At 43.9% G+C, this 22,695-nt stretch overlaps 1 protein-coding gene and 2 long non-coding RNA genes across 5 annotated transcripts in view; 1 reads left to right on the forward strand and 2 right to left on the reverse strand.

Moving 5' to 3' along the window:
* TNFRSF11B (TNF receptor superfamily member 11b) overlaps positions 1 to 22,695 on the reverse strand; it is a 172,954-nt gene that overhangs the window by 52,914 nt on the left and 97,345 nt on the right. The gene's annotated exons all lie outside the window — the stretch shown is intronic.
* LOC128322036 (uncharacterized) overlaps positions 6,538 to 22,695 on the forward strand; it is a 49,534-nt gene continuing 33,376 nt past the window's right edge. For 2 of the 3 annotated variants that reach the window (XR_008305482.1, XR_008305483.1), the window contains exons 1-3: positions 6,541 to 7,367; positions 8,595 to 8,777; positions 10,214 to 10,421. This is a non-coding gene — a long non-coding RNA (uncharacterized LOC128322036). Of the gene's footprint in view, positions 7,368 to 8,594; positions 8,778 to 10,213; positions 10,422 to 22,695 lie in introns of all 3 variants that reach the window. The other variant, XR_008305484.1, reaches the window with a different exon arrangement.
* Positions 15,448 to 19,646, reverse strand: LOC128322038 (uncharacterized). The gene is made up of 2 exons (XR_008305488.1): positions 18,389 to 19,646; positions 15,448 to 16,537 (listed from the first exon to the last, which is right to left on the reverse strand). It is a non-coding gene; the product is annotated as an uncharacterized LOC128322038 (long non-coding RNA).

The raw sequence follows: 22,695 nt of genomic DNA on the forward strand, positions 1-22,695 counted from the left end.
AAGGAAGCTATGGTTTTGTGGTTTTCTTTTCACAGCACTGAGTATAATATGCTGTGCTATTGCTACTATATCATTAACTATCTGGTTTTACTGGCCCTCAGATTGACAACGGCAGAACTTGGGTACCTTCCTTCCTTCTTTGAGTTGTAATTTGGTCTGTTTGTGAGATGGTGTTGTGGTGGGAAATGGACAGTGACAGTTCGGCTGTGAGTGTGTGTGTGTAATATTTCATGGTGATGGCTAGCTTGTGCTTCAATCACTGCTCTGCAATCTGCATTGCAAGGTGTACTTAGTCAAAATGTGGCTGAAGATGTTCTAGTTGAGCTTATGGCTATGCTTACTGGCTGCTAAGGGTACTGCTGTGGCAGCTGTTGCAATGCTGAAGTAAGGAGTCATAATTGTGTATGAGACAGAGAGCAATTTGTGCCAGTTTGTACTGCAGTGCAGGCATTGTGGCTGGCAGTGGATTCTGGGTCAGTGATTCTTTTTTGGACATTTCTAGACTGTGTTCAGCAACATGTGGTGTTCTGTGTTGGGAGGGACTGTGTGCTTCATGTTCTTCAAGGCAGGGTTGCAAAATAGGTGTACTCCACTTGTTTCGGCCATAGGGAACAATGGGGAACTCGAAGCACCCCATTGTTCTCCATGAGTAGGTCCTAGGGACACCAAAGTGAGTTGGGTGGTATGGTGTGATGCATGCTACCTACCACCCAATCCACAAAACAAATGGCAAGCAGGCAATTTTATTTTTTTCATTGTTAAACTTTCCCCCAAACCCCCATAAGATCCTATGGGTTTTTGGGGTTTTTTTGAAAGCGTAAAAAAGAACCCACCCACTTGCCCATTTTTTTTGGTGCATTGATTGGTAGGTAGCACCCATCATGCCCTACCATTTAGCACATGTTGGTGTCCCTAGGACCTACCCATGGAGAAATAATTGGGTGAACATAGGAAGCTGCCTCATATCAAGTCAGACCATTGGTCCATCTGTGTACTACACAGACTGGCAGCGGCTTCTCCAAGGTTACAGGCAGGAGTCTCTCTCAGCCCTATCTTGGAGATGCCAAGGAGGGAACTTGGAACATTCTGTATGCAAGCATGCAGATGCTCTTCCTAGAGCATCCCCATCCCCTGAGGGGGATATCTTACAGTGCTCACAAAGGAAGTCTCCCATTCAAATGCAAATTAGGGCAGACTCTGCTTAGCAAAGTAGACAATTCATGTTTGCTACAAGACAATTTGAGTTGATTCATTGACACAGCCTGCAATGGCCACTGTTTCAACAAATTGTTTTGTATATGTTGTGGTTCAATCAGAGATTGAATTGCAAAATCCAGTTCATGAGAATCTTTTGGAGATGCCAGGGAAGAAACTTGGAAACTTCTGCATGCAAGCATGCAGATGCTTTGCCCAGAGCGGTCCCATTCCCTAAGGGGAATATCTAGCAGCAAGAACATGGGAAACTTTTATTTGGAATGCTTACAACATAATACACCACCTAGAGGTATACATATCAGGCAGTATATAGATATGATAAATAACAGGGAAGTGTCATGGTCCCCTCATTGAATATGCAGTCACTTAGAATTTCTTGCAGTCTTCCAGAATTCCTTGTAATTTTCCTTGAACATTTCTAGGCTACATACTACAACTTTAAAAGTACGTTACTGCTTATTCCCTCAAAGCAATATCTTTTTTAGTTATGAAAGTGCACAATTATTCTTACCATTGTTCACTGCACATCCACTTAAGAACTGACTTTTAAAAAATGTATTTGTGAAAGTTTAGAACTCCACATATGGGAGGGCCATTCCAGTCACTTTATTGCTAGAAACCATAGAACCATGTTTGTTTTAAAGCTGATTAGGTTGGCTTTCACTTGTCTCTTAGTGGGCATGTATGTCGGTCCCTCTTACTGCATGTTTTTGTGTCCTGTGGTATCCTACATATTCTTTGTGTGGTTCTGTGGTTTTGCAGCAGAACAGCAGGAATTCTTTTCATTTGTAAGAATTATGGGGTGTTTCCCTCATGAATCTGCATGTGTGTTTGAGTATAATCTTTTTTAGACTATTTTAATAGTTTCTGGAGAAACTGGGTGGAATTCTGCTGCTGGATTCCTTGGAATATGGGAGGAAAGTTGCAGTTTGGTTAATAGGTAAGAGGAATTCCCTACAAAATTTCTCAGAAGTGTTTTGTACTACGATGATTTCTCTCTCTCTCACACACACACACACTCCTCCACTCTTCATTTCTTTCCTCCTCTCCTATAAAAAGGCAATGGAAGTACAGGACCAGGAATTAAATCGGTATCAACCACAATACTGGACGGTTTTGCTTTGCATGCTGACATTGAGGGAAGTTCGATTGTTGTGCATGTGCGACAGGACCTTCTTTGTTGTTGCCCCCTGGCTTTGGCATATTCTCCTTGTGGGTATTTAACATAAGAACAACCCTGCTGGATCAGGTGACATCTGTTTCAAAGTAGATCTTTCTGAAGTGGAAGTGGACAATGACCGGGTCACCTTCATGTGGACTTATTAGTTTATGCATCACATCATTATGAACTTTATCATTCCTCTCATGCCATACAATTGTTTCATTGATAGCTGTTCCTGTCTTTGTCTTGTCTTAGATTGAATATAATTTCTACTATAGATCTATTGGACAAAGTTGTGCTTGGTTTTTCCCCCCACATGGTTAGTGGACAGTTTGGTGGGGGATCTCTTTGTTCCTTGTTGGTTTGATATCATAGATCCCAGTGCGCTTTATTTATTTTCTTGATTCAGGGCTCACAGGAGTCTTTCCCAGCCCTCCCTGGAGATGCCAGGGACTGAAGCAGGGACCTTCTGCATGCAAAATCTGTGTTCCACTACAGCACCTTGCCTTTCAACCACTGGACAGCTCATAAAGAAAAGCTGCTGTCAGTAGAAAGCAATGAATGTCTCTGGGTGCCTCTAGTGCAGATTATCTGGAGAGCAGTGGCGTAACGGGGGGAAATGGCGCCCAGGGCAAGCTCTGCCCCTGAAATTGTGGTCCCCCCGCCCCCCACATACCTGCGCTGGCGCCCCCTGGAGTGAGCGCGGCGGTGGCGGCGGATCGCCGGCCGAGTGTGGCGGTGGCGGATCGCCGGCCGAGTGCAGCGGCGGTGGCAGCGGATTGCCCACTGAGTGCGGTGGTGGCTGGTGGCGGCAATGGCGGGTGGCGGTGGATCAATTCACCCGCCGAATGCAGAGCGACGCCGAGGCCTGCCATCTGGCCTGGCGTCGCTTCCCAACTGCGAGGCACGCCTGCGCAGTTCATTCTATGAACTGCGCAGGCGCGCCTGTGCAGTTGGGAAGCGACGCCAGGCCAGACGGCAGGCCTCGGCGTCGCTCTGCTGCACACGGCGGGCAAATCGATCCGCCGCCGCCCGCCACCACCAAATCGCCGCCAGCCACCACCGCACTCGGTGGGCGATCTGCCGCCACCGCCACCGCATTCAGCGATCCAGGGGGGGTCGGGGGCATGCCACTTTTTGGTGCCCCCCCCACGTGACCCACCGGGGTGGCGCCCAGGGCATGTGCCCTGCCTGCCCCCCTATCGTTATGCCCCTGCTGGAGAGGACCCTCTGTAGATGCCACCAGCTCTTCCAGACCTTCTCCGTTACCACCCCGAGACTCTGGAATGTGCTCCCTACTGAAATAAGAGCCTCCCCCTCTCTGAGAACTTTTAAAAAGTCTTCAGAGACATTTATTTTCCCAAGCTTTTTAATCTGGCTTGTGGTTTTAAATTGTTTTAAGGTCTTAATATATTTTTAAAATTGTTTTATGTTGCTGTAAACTGCCCAGAGACAATGGTTGGTGGTGGTGTATAAATATAATAAATAAATAAATAATGGTGTCAAGGAAAAAGCCCTCAGACAAGGCTTGATCATTATGCATTGTTGGCCTTGGCCAGAAACAAAGAGTGATTTCGAGAACTGAGGAAGTCTGGTTTGTAGATCTGGCGGGTTTCACCTAATGTGCAAGTTGTTGCAGAAACCCGGCGGTGCCCAGCCTGGAAGATCCATATACACACGCTTCACAAGATTTCTGCTGCCAGACATTTCTGGCCAAACTACACATTTCATGCAAATACTGTAACTGTAGCCTGAAGGTCCTGTTTTGTTTCTTTGAAAAAGCCATGTCAGGAAGGGGCAGCTGAGTGTTGGGAAACGAAAGAGGGGAGAGGATGTTTAACCCTTTCCCTGACTGTCTACTTCAAATTGCCCCCCTCCAGTGTTTTTTCCCACTGCAGATTTGAAACCCCGCAGAAGCAAAAGCCACTTGGGAGGGTCATTTTTGAACAGAGATGGCAGTCAGTGGAAAGGACTACACACCCTCTCACTTCTTTAGCCTTAGCTTCTCCGTGCTCAGTAGCCCAGTGATCTTCATTATTTTCCAAGCAGCAGTAGTGACCACTTTGGCAAAAAAACTTCCATATGAGAGCTGTTGGAGAAATCTCCAGTTCTTTGTAATGAGCAGAGGCCACACCATCCGTCAGGTTCAAGGTTCATTATCATGACATGCCAGGTGCCTGCACACCCAGTAGACTTTGCAAGAGTGCTTTATACAGTTACAGACCTTAATACAAACATAGACCCACCAATTAGGGGCTTACAGCACACTGTCTGAACCAATCACAATAGAACAAAGTTTCAGTCTTATGGAGAGTTAGGATTGTAAAGTTCCCCCCAATCAGGAGCGTATAACATAACCAGTTACCCAATTACAGTAAAGGTCAAACATCAGACCATATAGCTAGTAACATTGAGAGTATGCACCAATCACCATTTGTCAGCAGTTCTTAACATTTCAGTTTATATGTTGTCCCAATTCCTTCCATTCCCTCCAAATGGCATATTGATACATTATGTTACCATAACAACCCTTGCAGCAGTACTGAAGTTCATAACTCACCGGCCTAGCGTAGATATTTGACTAGACCAAACCAGACCCAAATAAAGTTTTTCTTCATCAGAGCCATTCCCCACTGTGCTGATTTCCGCACAGTAATCCGTTTTTCTCAGTGCAGGGGGCGGGGGCTTTTAAGAGAGACAGATCCCTCTCTTAAGAGCTCTAGGAGGAAAGGACTGGGAAGGGCTACACTTCTTAGGACTCTGTGGGCACCTTCCAAGATGGTGCAGGGGCTCAAACGGGCTCTTTCCCTTAAAGGAGCTGCACACTGGGCAAGGCACAGCACTACACGGTGAGAATGGTCACCTCCACATGGTGCCAGTGGGACAGTGCAGAGTATTCAGCTTTGACTGAAATGTCACACTGGCCCAAAAAAATAATTAGTCAGGGCGCCATACTTAGGACTGGTGAGGGCCATCACTGGTCCTGGGCCTTGCAATGAAGCACACTGCAAAAGCCCCTTCCTGGAATGACATTTTGGAGGGATGGAAGTCCATTGGGCTACAGTTACACACATTTGCATGAAATGTACAGTTTGGCCCTCAGATTTCTGCTTTATGTGGCTGTCCAAATATTTGTGCAGACTTATTTTTGGAGACTTATGATTCAATCCTATTTTGACACAACCAATGAGTTTTTGCTAGTAACCTCTTCTTGAAAGGGGTCAAAATGTTTTACTACTAGCAAAGTGTTTTGGCAAAATATGTAAATATTTTGATGCTCCCTGTCAAGAAATAGACCAGCCCCTTGACTTACACCCTCTGCCAGTAACTATTGTTTCTTTTCTTTCTGATATGCCAGATACACTCATACCGTAGTCAGGAGCAGGACTTGTGTAGAGAGGAGTGGATTCCTCCAATTTTGTTCTTTTATTGTTCTCTGAGTTTGCTCTGCTCTGTGCCCTGCTCCTCCTGAATTCCAGTGTTATTAAGATAATTTCTAAAACTCTAGAACTGGAATATGCACAATTTGCAACGGCCTTCAGTCCATTTGTATCCTTTCCCCTCCATGTCACCAATGCACAGGTGTGCACATGGATGAAACACCGCAAAAAAGCCACCTTAATGTGATCCTATGTCTGACTATATCAAGATCCTTTTTGTGTGATGTTTTACCAGTGTTCACATGCACTCCTGCGCACTAGTAGAACGCCACATTTTTAAAAACCTTAATGCATGGTTTGTACAGTTGCATCCAGATTTTACTTTTTGGAGTGTTTTATCCTGAACCCATGTGCATCAGCAATATGAGAAGCGGGGAGGAGACATGAATCAGCCAAAGTGGATGGATAAAACGTGGCCAAATACTGCTTCAAGGATGCTCATGGGCACTAGTCACTTCATGGTTATTTACACTCATCTTTCAGCAGCTTCACAGGCTCTCAGTATGCTTCTGGGCTAGATTCTAAGTGCTAGTCTTGATCTTGAAAAATCCCTACATGGCTTTGGACCAGACTGCCTGTTGGACCACATTCACCCATACGGACTTGTCAGGGCCTCTGTTCAGCATCTAGCGATTTTGCAGTTGTAGCTCGTCGGCTTTGGAACACACCCCGTCCCCAGAAGTAGGGATGTGCAAGCCGGCTTGAGGTCAAGCTGGCTCACGCTCAAACTGGCCCGGCTCGAAGGCTCACCTTCGAGCCAGACTGGGCTCAGTTCAGCTTGAGGTTGAGCTGAACCCCCCAGACCATTTCAGGGTTTTGTTTTGATTTTTAAATAATAAATGGTGGATTTAGAGATAGAGCAGTGGAAGATTTCTAATGCATCAGTTCTATTTCAGAAACATGGCCAGGTAATTTGGAACTCAGCATTTCAAATGAGAAGAATTTTGGAAGCTTCCCTATTAAGATGCACACGGTAGAGTAGTATTGAGGTATTGATTTTAAAAAAATTATATTTCACCTACCACCACCCACCCACCCACCCACCCATTGCAGTGTTTCCCAAGCATCTGATAGCTTTGGCACCATTTCCCCCCCTAAATTAATACTGGAAATTAAGCCATTCATGCAACCCTAATGTGTGAAAGAACCCTGCCCAGAAAGCTCACACAGTTCTCGCTTTTTAAAATTGTATGTGTTATATGCAGATGGTGTTAACCTGCATAGTAATGCACTAAAGAATTTGATGGTGCCTCTGGCAGTGATTGGCTGAGAACCCTGACTGTCTCAAAGGGCAGAATAGTCTCTGGCTGCTACTGGTTGAACTGCTCTGATCTAAGAGTGGTACAGGGCAGTCAGAAGGACCAGGGGAGAAGCGGAAAAGAGGCACAGGAAAAAGAGAAGGCAGGAAAGCATGGTGGTGGGACCAGGCTCAGAAAAGGGGTTGAAAAGAAAATGCTTCCGATCAATAGGCAGAAGGGAAACACAGGAGGAAGAGCTTAAGAAGAGAAGTCAAACAGGAGAGGTGGTGCCCATGACCAGATACTGCAGAGGTAAGGAACCAAATATTAATTTGAAATCACTAGCTAAATCTCTGGTGGCAAATCTGCTGTTGATTTAAATGCCCATCATTTGTTGCCAGCACTGAGTCTTCAAAGACACAAATAGGCAGCACAAATCCAGATATTCCTGAGGCAGGATACAAATTTAGATAGATGGGGAAACAACAATTTACAAACCAAAAAAGGACAAGAAGCAAGAAATTGCTGATGCCTGCATAGAGTTACATTAGTCATGTGCTAATCATCTCCAGTGTATCCCAGCATGTGTGGTCTTTGTAATGCAATGTTTGTAATGAAGCTAATATGGCTCAGGTCAATTTACTTTCCTCGGATGCTGCCAGAGCCTATTACCACAGCTTCTTTGGTACTGTGGCAGTCTGTAGCACTCGGTGGCCCCAATAGGTTTTGCCACTGCCAGGAACAAACAAACAAACAGTATTAATTGTGCTCTGCGTCAGTAGCTTCTCAGAATGGTTGTGTGACTGCAGTGGGTGAATCTGTAATAAGCAAAGGCCATGCCACAGAGGAGAGAGACACAGCAAGGAAATGATCTGCTTCTAAAAGCTGGAAAAGCACATGGTGCAGCCTCTCGCTCTGGCTAGGTACACTGGTGCTGCATCAAGGGTAACAGAGAGGAGGCCAGCAGTTCTCTACTCTGCTATGGTAGTACACAGAGTAAGTTGCCTGGGTCTAGGAGCCAGAATTCCTGGGCCAAGCATTAGCCAGTCTTTCCCCCAAACATTTTTATCCAAAGAACTGAGGCAGACTCAGATTTATGGTCAAGAAATGGTTAAAGAAAGTCTGCATAAACCAAGCGGCTCTAATTGCAACTTGCTAACAGCATAATAACTCTTGTCCACTTGTTGGTATGTAGACAGGAGGCCCCCTTGCTATCTGTAGATAACAAACTGCTGGCCAGCACTCGCTCAAGGCCACATCTGTAGGGAGTGAAAATAGTTTTAGCAATATGCAGAGAGAAGGAGGGGGAAGACGCATAGTTATAGTTAGTAGGGGAAATTGTCTGATTGGTAATAATTGTAAGATGACGATGCTTACTAATGAGAATTGTATCCACTGTATGTAAATTGTTATGTGTATAAAAGGCGAGCCCGCAGTGTAATCAGGGTCTCAGCCTTTGGAAATTATTCCGCTGGGATCATTTGCTGGCAAATAAACAAATCTGTTTTCTCTCACCCTTGGTGTCAATCTCTGTCACAGAACCCGGGGAATTTCTGCTACAGAACTATGAGGCCAAAGAAGGCATGGAAGGCAACTCCCCCACCTCTCCCTCCCTGCAGCAGCCCCCGAAAAGCCGCTCCAGAAGGTCAAGGGACTCGCCGGATGGGGGTGGGACTGAGGCGTTGGCAGCTGCAAGGGGTGAATGGAATTTCTGAATATAAGGTGAAGATTCACAAAAGATGACTGATCAATATTTTAAGTAAATAAAGTCCAAAGTGGTATGAATCAGTCCAGGGAGGACTGTACCACATGCTAGCCATGCTACAATCATGGGATACCCCGCAGGACGAAGCTGGCCCTCTTTGCCGACCTTCCGATAGAAACTTCTCTTTTAATCAGGACTTTGGCTTATCATGTTTGACCCTGCTAGTGGTGTGCTTACCTAATTGTATCTGCATTGCCTGCCTTGTCAGGGGAGAAGCAGGCTCTGTCTAGGTCACACTTAAAATGTTGTCAGGCGGCAGTTCAGCTGCCTCATCCTTATCATATAAGTGAATCAGCAATGGAGTGGACAGCAAACTTTTGCAGAGTGCCCCCTTCTCTTGCAGCTGTAGGAAGTGACCTTCCATGCAGTACAGTGAACAAAACTGGCTTTGTGGGCAGCCTCTCCACATTGGTAGCATTGGTATCTTCTTCTTTTTTGTGCTGCCACTTTCTGGAGCAGTGGCGTATGAGAAGATGGGGTTTGGAAGGATTTAGAATGAACAGCCTGGATTTCAGGAGGTGGGTTTTTGGGTACCAAATAGAGTGATCTGGCACAGTGAAGAGCATTTTGCACCCTCCTAGCAGTTTTTTGTGCCGTTTGGAGCAGTTTTCATAACAATCTGATCCCTGATGGTTTCATCAGTAAAGCTGGCAAACTCAGAGGTTACGCTTAAGGCATGCAATGCTGTGATATATACTGATCGATAGATTCACTAAGCAGCTGGCTTCTAGAATAGAACTTGTAACGTTCAGTAATCACATCCAAGGTAGGGCTGAAATGATCATCTAGGGGAAGAGCAGCTTCATAAGAATTGGCATCCCCTGCCAATTGGACGAAAAGGGCAAATGATTATATATTCTCTGGCCTTTATGGCTCAGGCAGTGAGGCAATAGAGCCTTCTACTTTCCTGGAGTAGAATCATTGGTCTGAACGATGAGGAGGTAATTGCAGAAATAAGACCTCCATTGTTTCCAGGGAAGAGCAGGTTCTCATCACAGGGTGGACAAGAAAAAACGGTGGCGGCGGGATCTGAGCCAGGCTACAGTGGGCATCCAGTGAACAACAGAGTGCAGGACTGATAAGGAAAAGGTACATTCAGGGGTTGTGCAAGCCAGGAAGCTGGAGAAACAATCGGCAGCAGTGATAGTAGAAAGCAGTGCAGGAATGTAGCCCCAATGATGAAATGAAATGAAGTTGCAGGGACATTCACAAGCTTTGAAGGCTCACACACTTAGCTGGTTCAAAATCTCTTCTCCCAATGTTTTATAGCTGCTTCCCTTATAAACACAAAGAAGTCTTATGTAGATTTAACTAAAGGTTTATGCAGAAACAACTCCATTTTATCCTTCGTTCCCTCCCATTTTCTTTCTGACTCCTCTCCCACACTCTACAGGATTCCCCACGGGACAAATGGCTACACAAACAAACTGCAAAAGATTACTGAATAACATACAACACATGCCTAATTATACACATGTCCTGAGTTGTTGGCCGAGTATTTCTCCTTTGGCAAACTCCTTCTGCTGTGTGAGGAGATGGCTCTAATGAAAATCAAGAAAGCAGCTTGGAGACCTCTGATCTGTTGTCAATTCATCAATGAGGTAATTGCACAAATTAATTCATGCTTTCCATTTGACTATAATGATGCTTTAGGATCTTTAATGAACTTCATTGTCTTGTTCGGAAAATTTTGTCTGTGGTCCTATTCACATATTATATTCACCTCATGACCAATCTGTGTACTGTGTATGCACGTACAGTTATTAACACATATTGTTTAATGCCCATACAGCAGACCACTTCTTATCTATACCCTGCATTTGTGGGGGCCTGTATCCAGGTTCACGTTTAAAATGAACTCATATACAATCATTCTCACACAAAAATGTATACATGAACACACACATACAAAATAGTGTTTTGTGTGTGTGTGAGAGAGAGAGAGAGAGCGAAAGAGCACGCATAATAGTTCCTTTGAAGAGATCCCCTGGGGCCCAGTTTCTCATCCCCCCCCCACTGTTTTTGTAGTCATTTCCCCTTTCCTCATATTTCTTGGGAAAATCTTATTGGCTTGAATTGCATATACTTTTGCTTTCCGTATATGAAAAAGTAGATGTTTCTCTGTTCCTTTAGAATTTATTCCAGGTGCCATAAGAACAGCCCTGCTGGATCAGGCCCAAGGCCCATCTAGTCCAGCATCCTGTTTCACACAGTGGCCCACCAGAGGCCTCTGGGGAGCCCACAGGCAAGAGGTATGTGCATGCCTTCTCTCCGGCTGTTGCTCCCCTGCAACTGGTATTGAGAGGCATCGTGCCTCTGAGGCTGGAGATGGCCCACAGCCAACAGACTAGTAGCCACTGATAGACCTGTCCACCATGAATCTGTCTAAGCCCCTTTTAAAGCCCCCTTTTAAACCACATCCCATGGCAAGGAATTCCATAGCTTAATTATGCTCGGTGTGGAAAAGTACTTCTGCTTGTCGGTCCTAAATTTCCCAACTTTCAGTTTCATGGGGTTCTAGTGTTGTGAGAGAGGGAGGAAAGTGTCAGGACTTAACGCAAGTTAATCACACATACAGTTTCTTCCTTTTGCGAATATTGAGGGTGGCATTTGTAGAACAAGTAAAATCCAAACTCTTGACATTTTGAACAGTTCAGGTTCTGTTTTGGGGTGGGTGGAGTAGTTATGTACCCGTGTTTTCCAACTTCAGAGAGTCAGCCCACAGTGAGTTACATCTGTGCTAAATATGAGCCTCTTTCAGATGTTATGACAGGAAGCTGTACTCGAGTACAGCATGTCCATCACAGGTTCAGCTTTTGTCTGGCGCTGGAGCCTCCCCATCACAGAAGTGCCTATAGTTTATCATGTAAGTGCCTGTAAGTTTATCATGCTTATCAGGCAGAAGTGCCTGTACGTTTATCATGCTTACAGCTTGCACCTCTTCAGATGAAGGCTGTAAGCATGCCAGACCCACCCAGCAAGGGAGAGTGATTGACATGTCAGGAGGGACTTCAACCTCATTTTCAGAAGCTCCTGTCATAACCTCTGAAGGAGGCTATAGTGATCAGAGATGCTTCTCTGCTCACTGAAAGCATAGAGCTCCAGATAAATATGGACTGCCTGTTCATCTGGGCACATATTTTGGAACAGCGTATTCAAATTGTGTCCTGATTAACGCTCCTAATTCAAGAGGTGTTTTTCATGTTTTATATGGACATGGCATACCTGTGGCTGCAGTTAGATGTGCTAGGATGCAGTCCAAACTGGCAGGTATGCCTGGGAAAGGGCAGGGGTTTTTTTGCCCCAGAGATTGTTGTGCCAATACTGGAAAGCCAGCCGTACTGACTGGAAGGCCTGCAATCATCTTCTCTTGACATGTATTTGTTGTCTAGTTAACCTTACCTTTATTATTAGTGCAGCTTCTACACAGGTATGGTAATGTAACCAGTTTATTAAGCAGGGATATATTCAGCTCTGGCCTGCAGCAGGGTGTCTCCTAGGCCAAGGGGAGGAAGGGGTGTGTGTCTAGGTTATGCTTATTAAAGAGATAGTGGACACTTCTCTCTGGTGCTTGAATTCAGCACAATGTAGACAGGGCAGGAACTAGTGTGAATTCCATGCCCATTTTGGACTATGAAGATGAAATGTGCTCCATGAACAATCCCCTAAGCAAGCCAGACATTCTATACTTCTCATTTCCTTTGACCAACAGAGTAACAAAAAGTCCCTTTCCTGGCAAACATAATGTGCATGCTAGACTACAATTAAAGCCAAAATACAGGTGCATTCTGAGAAAGAAAAAAAACGGGACTTGAGAAAAACTTCAGTCTTCACTCTGCCTTTTTTTACATTTCCCACCTGGCCACATGTATCTTGGCAACAAGAGGTTCCGCCTTAGCACAGTACAATTTGCATTCATGTGTTGGTTCCGTAGCTGGCATCCAGGGACGCCGGAGAGACATCATTATGGGATTTTCCAAGATGGTCTTGGCTATATTTAGTGATTGTGTGTAGTGAGTCAAAGAGTCCACCTGTATCCTCCACAGACACTTTATAAATAGCAGTGACTGAAGTGACTAAATCCCAGCTTCTGTTCTCCAGTTTTAGCATGAATTCAAATAGTGTCTTGGTTCCAAGAACTGTAGGCTGTAAACTCTGGGTAAGGGGGTGTGGAATACTGGAAACCTCACTGTGACTCTTGCTACCGGCTCTGCTAGTGGAGAAAAGGCTGGAAAAAGCAGACTTGGCTACATAATATTGTGAAAACCCTCCCTTGCCTTTATTGTATTTGCTTTCGCTGCTCACGCAACTTTGTTTATTGCTCACTCGTTGCCACAAAAGGCCACCATATTTATAACATAATAGAATGAGCCTTCAACTCAGCCTCATCCTTCTTGTCAGGCATGGTTATGTGGTTGCCTCAAACGGTGGATTTAGGGGGTGGCAAAGATACTGCTGTGCCATCATGTGCAGCACCCCAGCTGCTTGAATCCCACTGCCTGCCAGCTGCCATTACTTCAGTGGGTCTTCCATCTCCACACTCTCTCTCCCTCTGTCTAGGAGGAGGATTGTGGAGTCGGCCACTGCAGCAGTGGTGACGGCAGAGGGAAGACTGTCATCAGCCCCTTCTCTCCCCCCGCTGCACCCTTTTCAGTGGTGGCTTACAGGGATCTGGTTTGACATTTCCATAGATGGATAGATATTTGTATCTGAATCAGATATTTTTGACTTGCTTTGGGATGTTTACAACGTAATGCTCCGAGCTCACAGATATACCTTTTAAAGCAATCACCTGTGTGCCTCCACACAGAAATGTGACCTAGTTATTAGTTGTCCAATTTTTGCAACTTTTCTGGAGTTGCATCTGGAAACTGACAGAAATCAAGGGACTGGTAAAAGATGCAGCTGCTAGGTAACATTTCCATGTGGAAGAGTCCATGTGATGGCTTATTGTCACTGAACTGCAACGCCTATTTGAAACTCCCAGCAAGGCCTTTTCCCAGCACAAACTGAGATGGTTCTTGCTTCGGAAAGCCCACTTGTTTGAAAAATCAGGGCGCCCATAAATCGCTTCACCAACTACTAAACTTCAGCCAGCAACCTTTGGGCTCAAACAGAGCCAGGCTGCTTTAGAAACACAGCAGCTATTATAATGGTGCCAGCAATACCACACAAATGGATGGGAAGAAAATAAAAAAGAGTGAGCTTTGGCCAATTCAAGCAACAAAAGAAAATGGAGGTGATTTTTCCATAGAGTAATGCAGCCAAGAGACAAGGGTGGAGACATCTATTCTTCCGCCTTGTGTTGTCTGATCTCCTGTGACTTGAAGTGGTTTTGGGGTCAGGAAGGATGTCACTTCTTAAAATTCACCTGAAAGATGCCACACACATGAAATGAAGGAAGATGTCATTTCACTACTGACTCATAGGGCTAAGTTCTGAATCACCAGCCTTGCCTCCTCTAACACTATTTTTGAATCCTTAGAGCGATTCTCAGTCTTGGGACTACAACTCCTTTTATCCTGAGCCAAAGGCCATTGTCACTGGGGATGATGGGATTTGTAGTCCTGCCACACCTAGGGGCCCTTGGAGAGTATATCAACATGAATGAGTGTGGCTCAATGCATCAGGGAAGGAGCTGGGAGGCCTTGGTTCATACCATAACATGAGTTTATCTAAGGCCTCAGATGCACCATTGTAGCTAGTCTTGACTAACCGTATGCAATAAGGAGAAGAGATGACAATGTGGGCCTCCTTTGCTCTTAAACACACCTGCTAGGGAATAAATATCATTTTGCTAGTTGGGGACTTGTTTCTGCTTTGGATTGTACTGCTGGAGAATGGGTTGTATCCAAAGATGCCTTATGCAAGTGAAAGACCCCTTCCTAATTACCACTGTACCCCCACACTCCATCTAGATTGTTCTGAATCCCTGCCCCCCAACACCCAAGAACAGATTTTCAGGTGGCACAGGGGGCAGGAGAGTGGAGGAGAGGACAGAAAACCTTCCAGTTCCTTTGGATATGACCTATATTGTGTTGGAGTTTGTAATTATTTTTCAATGTTCTTGTTAACCGCCCAGAGATGAAAGTTTGGGGTGGTGTACAAATTTGACAAATAAATAAATAAATAAATAAATGTGCCAACAAAGGAAGCTACCAACTCCAGTTATAGAGTGCAGAGTTTTTGTTGCTGCACTCATCTAAAGAACACGTATGGAGATTGTAGTACAATCCAAACTACATAGGTTTATTGGTGAAATACATTCTGGATAAGAAAGACCTATCCCTGTCTAAAAGCTACATAATAGATAGGTGGGGAGAGAGAGATGCTTCTATCTACTCTCCAAGAAGAAAGGAAGTAGACTGACTCCCCACAGGAAGTACCTAAGGAATCAAGGCAGGGATCATAGAGTAGAGGTAAAGCAGGGACAGGTAAGGAAGCCCTCACTAATTACCTCTACTCCCAATGCCCCTAGTGGTCAGTAGGATAGTTGGTGCAAAAGGCTATGTAAACCACTTTGGGAACTTTTGTCGAAAAGCAGTATATAAATGTATGTTTGTTTGTTAACAGAAGTGCTGTTTAAGTGTTGATTGGTGATATTGTTAAATAGCTCATGTCAGTGAGTGAATGAATGAATAGCTTTATTGCGACCATTGATTAGACATACATACAAACAAAAAATACTACATTCAGCATGTCATGGCCTGCAGAACCTTGTCACACAGGTATCCTAATATCCCATCAGATTCCACTACTGCTTTTCCCAAGCTCCACACGCCATTGAAGATGTAGCGTAAAGTAATTTTGTTTGACATAAAATGTGGTCAGTTCATTCAGACTGGAGATCCAAGAGGAGAGCTGCATATAAATCTGTTACATAATTAATAATAATAATAATAATAATAATAATAATAATAATAATAATATACGCCAGATATAACTGTAGTCGAGAAGAAAGAAAAACAAGTTAAAATAATCAACATAGCAATATCAAGGGATAGCAGAATAGAAGAAAAAGAAATAGAAAAAATCACCAAATACAAAGATCTACAAATTGAAATTGAAAGGCTGTGGCAGAAAAAGACCAAAATAATCCCAGTGGTAATTGGCGCCCTGGGTGCAGTTCCAAAAGACCTTGAAGAGAACCTCAACACCATAGGGGCCACAGAAATCACCATCAGCCAATTACAAAAAGCAACTTTACTGGGAACGGCCTATATTCTGCGAAGATATCTATAACAACAGCAACAACATTGACAATAAAATTCAGCCATCCCAGGTCCTTGGGAAGGACTTGATGTCTGGATAAAACAAACCAGTCAATAACACCTGTCTGACTGTGCAAATAAATAAATAAATAATAATAAAAAATATGGGTTTGCATTACTGCAGAACCAGCCTTTTACATCCCCACAAAAGTGAGGATATTCTCTTAAACATTTTTAATAATAGCACTTCAATTGTTCAATAGTGTCTTCCTCTCCTGAATCATATCCACCACAGTTTTGAGGAATGCTGACATTGGAAATTAATAGATTCAGAATCAATCTTTTGGTACTTGACACTGTAGACTCAAGGGGGCATGATGGTTGTTGCAAACAGTGTACTCCGAGCAACAGCTGGAATTATTCCTCCATTATTAGTTTAAGTCATTTTTGCAGTAGCAGTTTTTTGTTCTGTCCCATCTGGTTTCTCAAAGGCTGTAGACATTTTTCTACAGAGGACAAAATAAAGAGCTTTCTTTTATAGAAGGTTTCAGGGTGAAAGGGACTAAGGAGTTGTCTGGCTGAAATTTGTTTGATGCAGTTCATTTTTTGTACTTTGTACTTTGGGGAAATAGTGCTTTATGTTCATACATTTGGGAAAGCTATACATCATGATGCTAACCATGTTTACTCAGAAGCAAGCCTATTGCATTTAATTACAAATATGCTTAACTCTCTTTCTAATGGTACTTTTGCAGTAATGTCATGCCAATCTCCATCATATTTATTCAAACACTGGGCAGGATCTAGATGCAATTAAGCAGCACTGAAGTCAATGAGACGAGCAAGTCATGACTAACCTAAGCCCCATTAATTTCAATGGCTAACTTAGTCTGGATCCTGCCCATTCATTCTTCCAGAGAGATACAGGGACACCCACATGGGCTTTCCTTCTTCTTGGAGGGGAGGGTCAACCCATCTTGTGGCCCTGAGGGAAGCATGCAAGGTGACTGTTCCAGACACTTCCTGCTTTCTAGATTCAAGATATTGGAACTGCAACAAACCTTTTGTGTAGCCTGATATGTGCCCCCCCCATCTGTCTAGGGCCTTTTGTGTTGCCCTATAAGGCAGGGATTCCCAACCTTGGGTCCCTTGATGATGTTAGACCACAACAACTCCCATCATCCCCAGCCACAATGGCCAAAGGCTAAGTGCTCAGTAACCAAGTCAGCAGATCCCTCCTAAAGGGCAATCCTTGTCCATCAGGCCGTATCAAGTTGAGGAGCAATCAATGGTTGCTCCTCAATCTGAGCAACTTGTCTCAGAGAAAATTTCCCCTGCGCTGCTGCCTTAGGGTTTGGACAACATAACCAGCATGGTGCAGTGGTCAGAGTGTTGGACTAGGATCGGGGAGATCCAAGTTCAAATCTTCATTCAGCCATGGAGAGATACAGCCATACTCATGCCATGGCCCAGCCTGACCCCTTCCAGTAGCGACTCCCCTTCCAGTAGCGACTCAGAATTGGAGACTGAGGGGGTGGAACTTGTGCCTGCCCCCACCCTGGATCCAGCCAGCATAGCAGGGAGTAGGGAGGCTGCTGTTCTGGACCACACCACTGAGCCGAAAATTGCGGAAGCCCTGGGGAAGGAAAACCCTGAGGAAGCCCCTTCAGGATCAGAGGCCCCTGAGGCAGCACCTGTGGAACCCAAACCTGCCACAGAGCTAGCCTCTCCCCACATCCCCTAACATCAGCACACCAGTGCTGCCAACAATCTAGGGGAGAACAGCTGGAATGGAGGAGTGCACACTGCGGTCAATGGCTCCTTTAAGCTCTGGACACTCCGAGTATGGAGGCAGAGCCTGGGAGGAGAGCTCTAAGCCCAAGAGTACTTAAGAGCTCAATTTGCCTGCAGGCACTGGGAGTCAACATGTTCCCTGGGGCCTCTCCAGGGTACTCCACCTAGCCTCTGTGTAATTCCACACTCGCATTGCTTTGCCTCAACCTTGCCTCTGTGTGACCTTGCCCAGCTTTCCCTCAGCCTTTGCTACAGCCAGATCCCAACCTCGCCTTACCTCACCTCAAGCCTCGTGGTCACTCAGGTCAGGACAGGAATAGGTGACTCGGCCAGTCACTTATCTCTCTGCCTAACCTACTTCGTAAGGTTGTTGCAAGGATAAACACAGCTCTGGGCTTCTTGGAAGAAGAATAGGGTATAAATACAAAAATAAATAAATAACCTGCCTTTGATCTATTTGACACTGCTTCTGGATCTTGACCTCTTGCTCCTTTCCCTGGCCCTTTGAATATTTGGCTGCTGTATTTGCATATTCATCTTCTGACCATCTTTGACTATATTACCTTCTTCTGGCCCCTTTGATGGCTGTCATCATCTGGGGTTGGAACTGAAATTTCTCCAAAGTGAAATTTGAAAGAGAATTTCTGGGTTCTTCCAAGGAGAATCTGAAATCCACAGAGAACTTTCTCAGATTATTTCTCCATGTCATGCTCTGGATCTTGTTACTTACCTCTGCTAGCTTTTTAAAAGGAAAATTCAAAACTTCACAATGGCATTTGAGTATAATTTGTGCACATAGAGTGCACCATTACAACACAAACCTGTGCATTTCCCTTGTCTATGCACACATACTTTGTTGCCTAGAGTCACATTATATGACATTTAGAAGCCTACTTCGAGTGGGAGAAAATCCTCAGAACTAGGAATTTCACTGGGAACTATTGCACTTTATTATTCACTATATATTCATGGCAAAAATGAGTACACTTGGTCTGGGTCTGGATTCTAGAAATGGCTGGATTATACTTTTACTTTTCTCATTTTTATCAGTTACTTTTGACATCTTTATAATGGAACTTGCAAGATGTGAATCTGCACAAATGTTCCTTTGGAACTGCTCTTTGTGGGGATGGGAGAGCAAACTGCCGTTTTGTGTCTAGTTGCACCTTTTAAAAAAGCCCTATACCTCTAATTCCCTGGATGGACTAACAGTATACCTGCGGACCCAGAAATCTGCGTACCCAGAAACAGTATACCTGTGGATTCTGAGCCCTGCCTGCCATTGAGTTTAATAAACTTGTTCATGCTAATTGGGACTGCCAAACTTAAACAGTACTGCAGACTAGAAATCAAACAGAAATATTCTAGATGAGCCAAACTTTATTACCTTGTGAAAAGCAAAGGGAGAGAAAACATGAATAGCAGGCATCTCAAGGGATAATTAATGGTACTTTCACAGTTTTCTGTATGGTGACACTTCCCTTTCTGAATGCTGTCAATTTTATCGTTGTCATTGTCATGTAAATCCCCACTTATTTGCTATCCGTCTCAAAGATCTTATCACATACTGGAATTACCCTTCCAAGCCAGTTCAGTATTTTGCTTTTTCAAGTGGATTGAATGGAAAACAGTCAATGTGCCCATTAGATGTTCTCTCAGACTCATGGGAGCCACTCAACCGTGAGTAGCTCCCATGTAGCTGGGAGAATGTTGAAATGACCCCACGCTATATCGGTCTGATCACATATTTTCAAGGGGATTGGTGCCATCCCAGCGGGAACCCTGCAGATTGTGAGGAGCTGAAAAAGATCTCTCCAAACTCTCCAAAGTGGCAAATGTGGTTCATTGTAAGCAAGTGTGAAGTGATACATACTGGGGCAACCCCTCCCCCAAACTTCAATATACACTGATGGGATCTGAGCTGTCGCTGACTGACCAGGAGAGAGATCTTGGGGCCATGGTGGACAGCTCATTGAAAGTGTCATCTCAGTGTGTGGCAGCTATGGTAAAGGTTAATTCCATGCTAGGAGTCATTAGGAAGGGGATTGAAAATAAAAATGCCAATATACTAATGCCCGTATACAAATCTATGGTGCGGCCACTTCTGGAGTACTGCGTACCGCTTTGGTCACCGTATCTTAAGAAGGATATTGTAGATCTGGAAAAGCTGCAGACGAGGGCAACCAAGATGATCAGAGGCCTGGAGCACCTTCCTTATGAGGCTAGGCTACAGTGTCTGGGGCTCTTTACCTTGGAAAAGTGGCAACTAAGGGGAGACATGATCGAGGTGTATAAAATTATGCATGGAGTGGAGAGAGTAGACAGAGAGAAATTTTTCACCCTCTCTCACAACACTAGAACCAGGGGTCACCCCATGAAACTGAAGGCCAGGGAATTTAGGACCAACAAGAGGAAGTACTTTTTCACACAGCGTATAATTAATCTATGGAATTATTTGCTATGGGATGTGGTGGCCACCAGCTTGGGTGGCTTTAAAAGGGGCTTAGACAAATTCACGGAGGACAGGTCTATCAGTGGCTACTAGTCTGGTGGCTGTGGGCCACCTCCAACCTCAGAGGCAAGACGTCTCTCAATACCAGTTGCAGGGGAACAACAGCAGGAAAGAGGACATGCACATACCTCTTGCCTGTGGGCTCCCCAGAGGCATCTGGTGGGCTAATCTGTGAACAGGATGCTGGACTAGATAGGCCTTGGGCCTGATCCAGCAGGGCTGTTCTTATGTACTGATGCCTTTTAAATGTTCTCCAAATTGTGAAACCCACATGAGCATCTCTCATATGGCTAAGAAACTGTCTAAATGTCTTCTAAGGAAAGCTCTGAATGCTCAAGCTTGCTTAGAATTGAACATGTATAATTTCTGTGCTGTGTTTTGATCTTGTGGGCTGGTGGCTTTTAAATGAAAACAGGTTTTAGTTATTACTGTAGAAACGTTACATAACTTGGCACCAGAGCCTGGAGAGGAATAAGGAAAATGTAACAAGTAGCTGTTCCTTGAATATAACACCCCCCCACCCCACCCCAGTGACTTAAATTAATTGGATCAAACTGGTTTCTCTGAGTTTAGATTGTATTTACTAGGACAGCAAGTTCCAGTTCTGTGATTTGTGCAATTAAGTAAGGCAGCAGTCCAATACAGAGTTAAGCATGCTCGACTACATTAGTTTCAACTGGCTTAAGTGCACTTAATTCTGTGCTGGATTGTGGCCTAGTGTCAATTGCAGATTGAGTTTTTTAATTGGTGTCCTGCTAATTAGCAAACAACTCAAGGAGTTTTTTTTTAATCTTGAATTTCTGAAGGATCTTTTACTATGCAAATGGTATGGATGCTGGTTGGATCTTTATTGAAGCTGAGTTCTGTATTTATATTTTATGCCTTTCTAGATTTTTTATTTTTATGTAAACCACATGGGGCAAGGAAAGCAATATATAAGTGACAACTAAGTAAAGTTAATAAACTCACAGATCACTTACCCTTCAGTATGAAAGTACCATGACTTTCCTTCTAATTAAAGCTGATTACACTCAGTTGAAGAGTGTCAATTTGGACCTTCCACAGATGGATCTTGACCTTTTGTTGTTTTTGAAGCTGTTTGACTCTGGTGTGATACTGTAGTAGGAAATATTCTGTACTCTATTCACAAATACCTTATTATACTGATACTAAAATGTTACACTGGCTGCCAATAAATACATTTCCTGGCAAAATACTGGTAATTTACCTTTCAAGCCCTACGTGGCTTAGGCCTGGGTTATGTAAGAGGGCACATCCTTATGTATTAGGACCCACTGCTTATTAAGAATATCCGAAGAGGTCCGTCTACAGATGCTGCCAACTCGGTTGGGGGTTACTCCATCAGGCCGTTACAATATCTGCTCAGAGATTCAGGGGTTTACTTCTTTATCTGCATTTAGGAGAGCCCTGAAGACACATTTGTTTATCCAAGCATATGGCTGTATGTAATTGTTAAGTTTTAATTATGTTTTAAAATTGTTAATTTTGTTTTTTAAAAATATTTTTTAAATTTTACTGTAACTTTTGTTTTGTATACTGCCTAGAGCCAAACATTTAGACAGTATAGGAATGTAATAATAAATGTGATGTACAAGAAAATATTACAGCCAGGATTGTAAAGATCTTTTATCCTTATAATCGTTTCTTGAGATTCTTGAGTCATCTGAAATATGAAGTGATATAATATAAATGACATCTCAGAAACTTAAAACAACCACCAGCCCACAACCAGCAGCTTGAAGCAGACTTTCTCCAAAATAGACTCTCTCAAAAACTTGGTGGAACCAAAAGGTTTTACCTACTCCTCAAAATTACGCAGTCACGCCATTGAAAATGAACAGACCTTACTAAGAAATCTATTTGCGGTGCTTCAACAAAAGGTCCCTTGGATGAAGATAAAAGTCTGCTGATGCATAACCCTGAACAGGGCTGTTTCAGAAGACCATAATAAGTCATCCCGTAAGTTCTTATGGGACCAGACATTTCCCAGACTATGCTGAGCCCCACCTATTTGGGGCTAGAACATTACCAATTTAACATTTGATCAAAATTCACCATGGCGAAAGTAAATTTTGTACTATATAATTTCTAGAAAAAACAAAAAAGAAAGTGAACGTTACATCAGATTCCATGAAAAGGAGCTTTGATGTCTGGCGAGACAGTTCTTACTTGGCAAATGTTTAGGGATTGCCCAGATCTTCATCAGAGGAACACCAAATTTAGACAAAAGAGGAAGGGATCTTCTGCATGACTTCCACAAATTATTTGGATTTTCCAAAATGTAACTGCCAAGGACATTTTCTTTTTCCAGTTAGTTGGTAATGCAGAAATAATAGC

This window comes from Hemicordylus capensis, chromosome 4 (assembly GCF_027244095.1).
Source record: "Hemicordylus capensis ecotype Gifberg chromosome 4, rHemCap1.1.pri, whole genome shotgun sequence".
NCBI classification, from domain to species: domain Eukaryota; kingdom Metazoa; phylum Chordata; class Lepidosauria; order Squamata; family Cordylidae; genus Hemicordylus; species Hemicordylus capensis.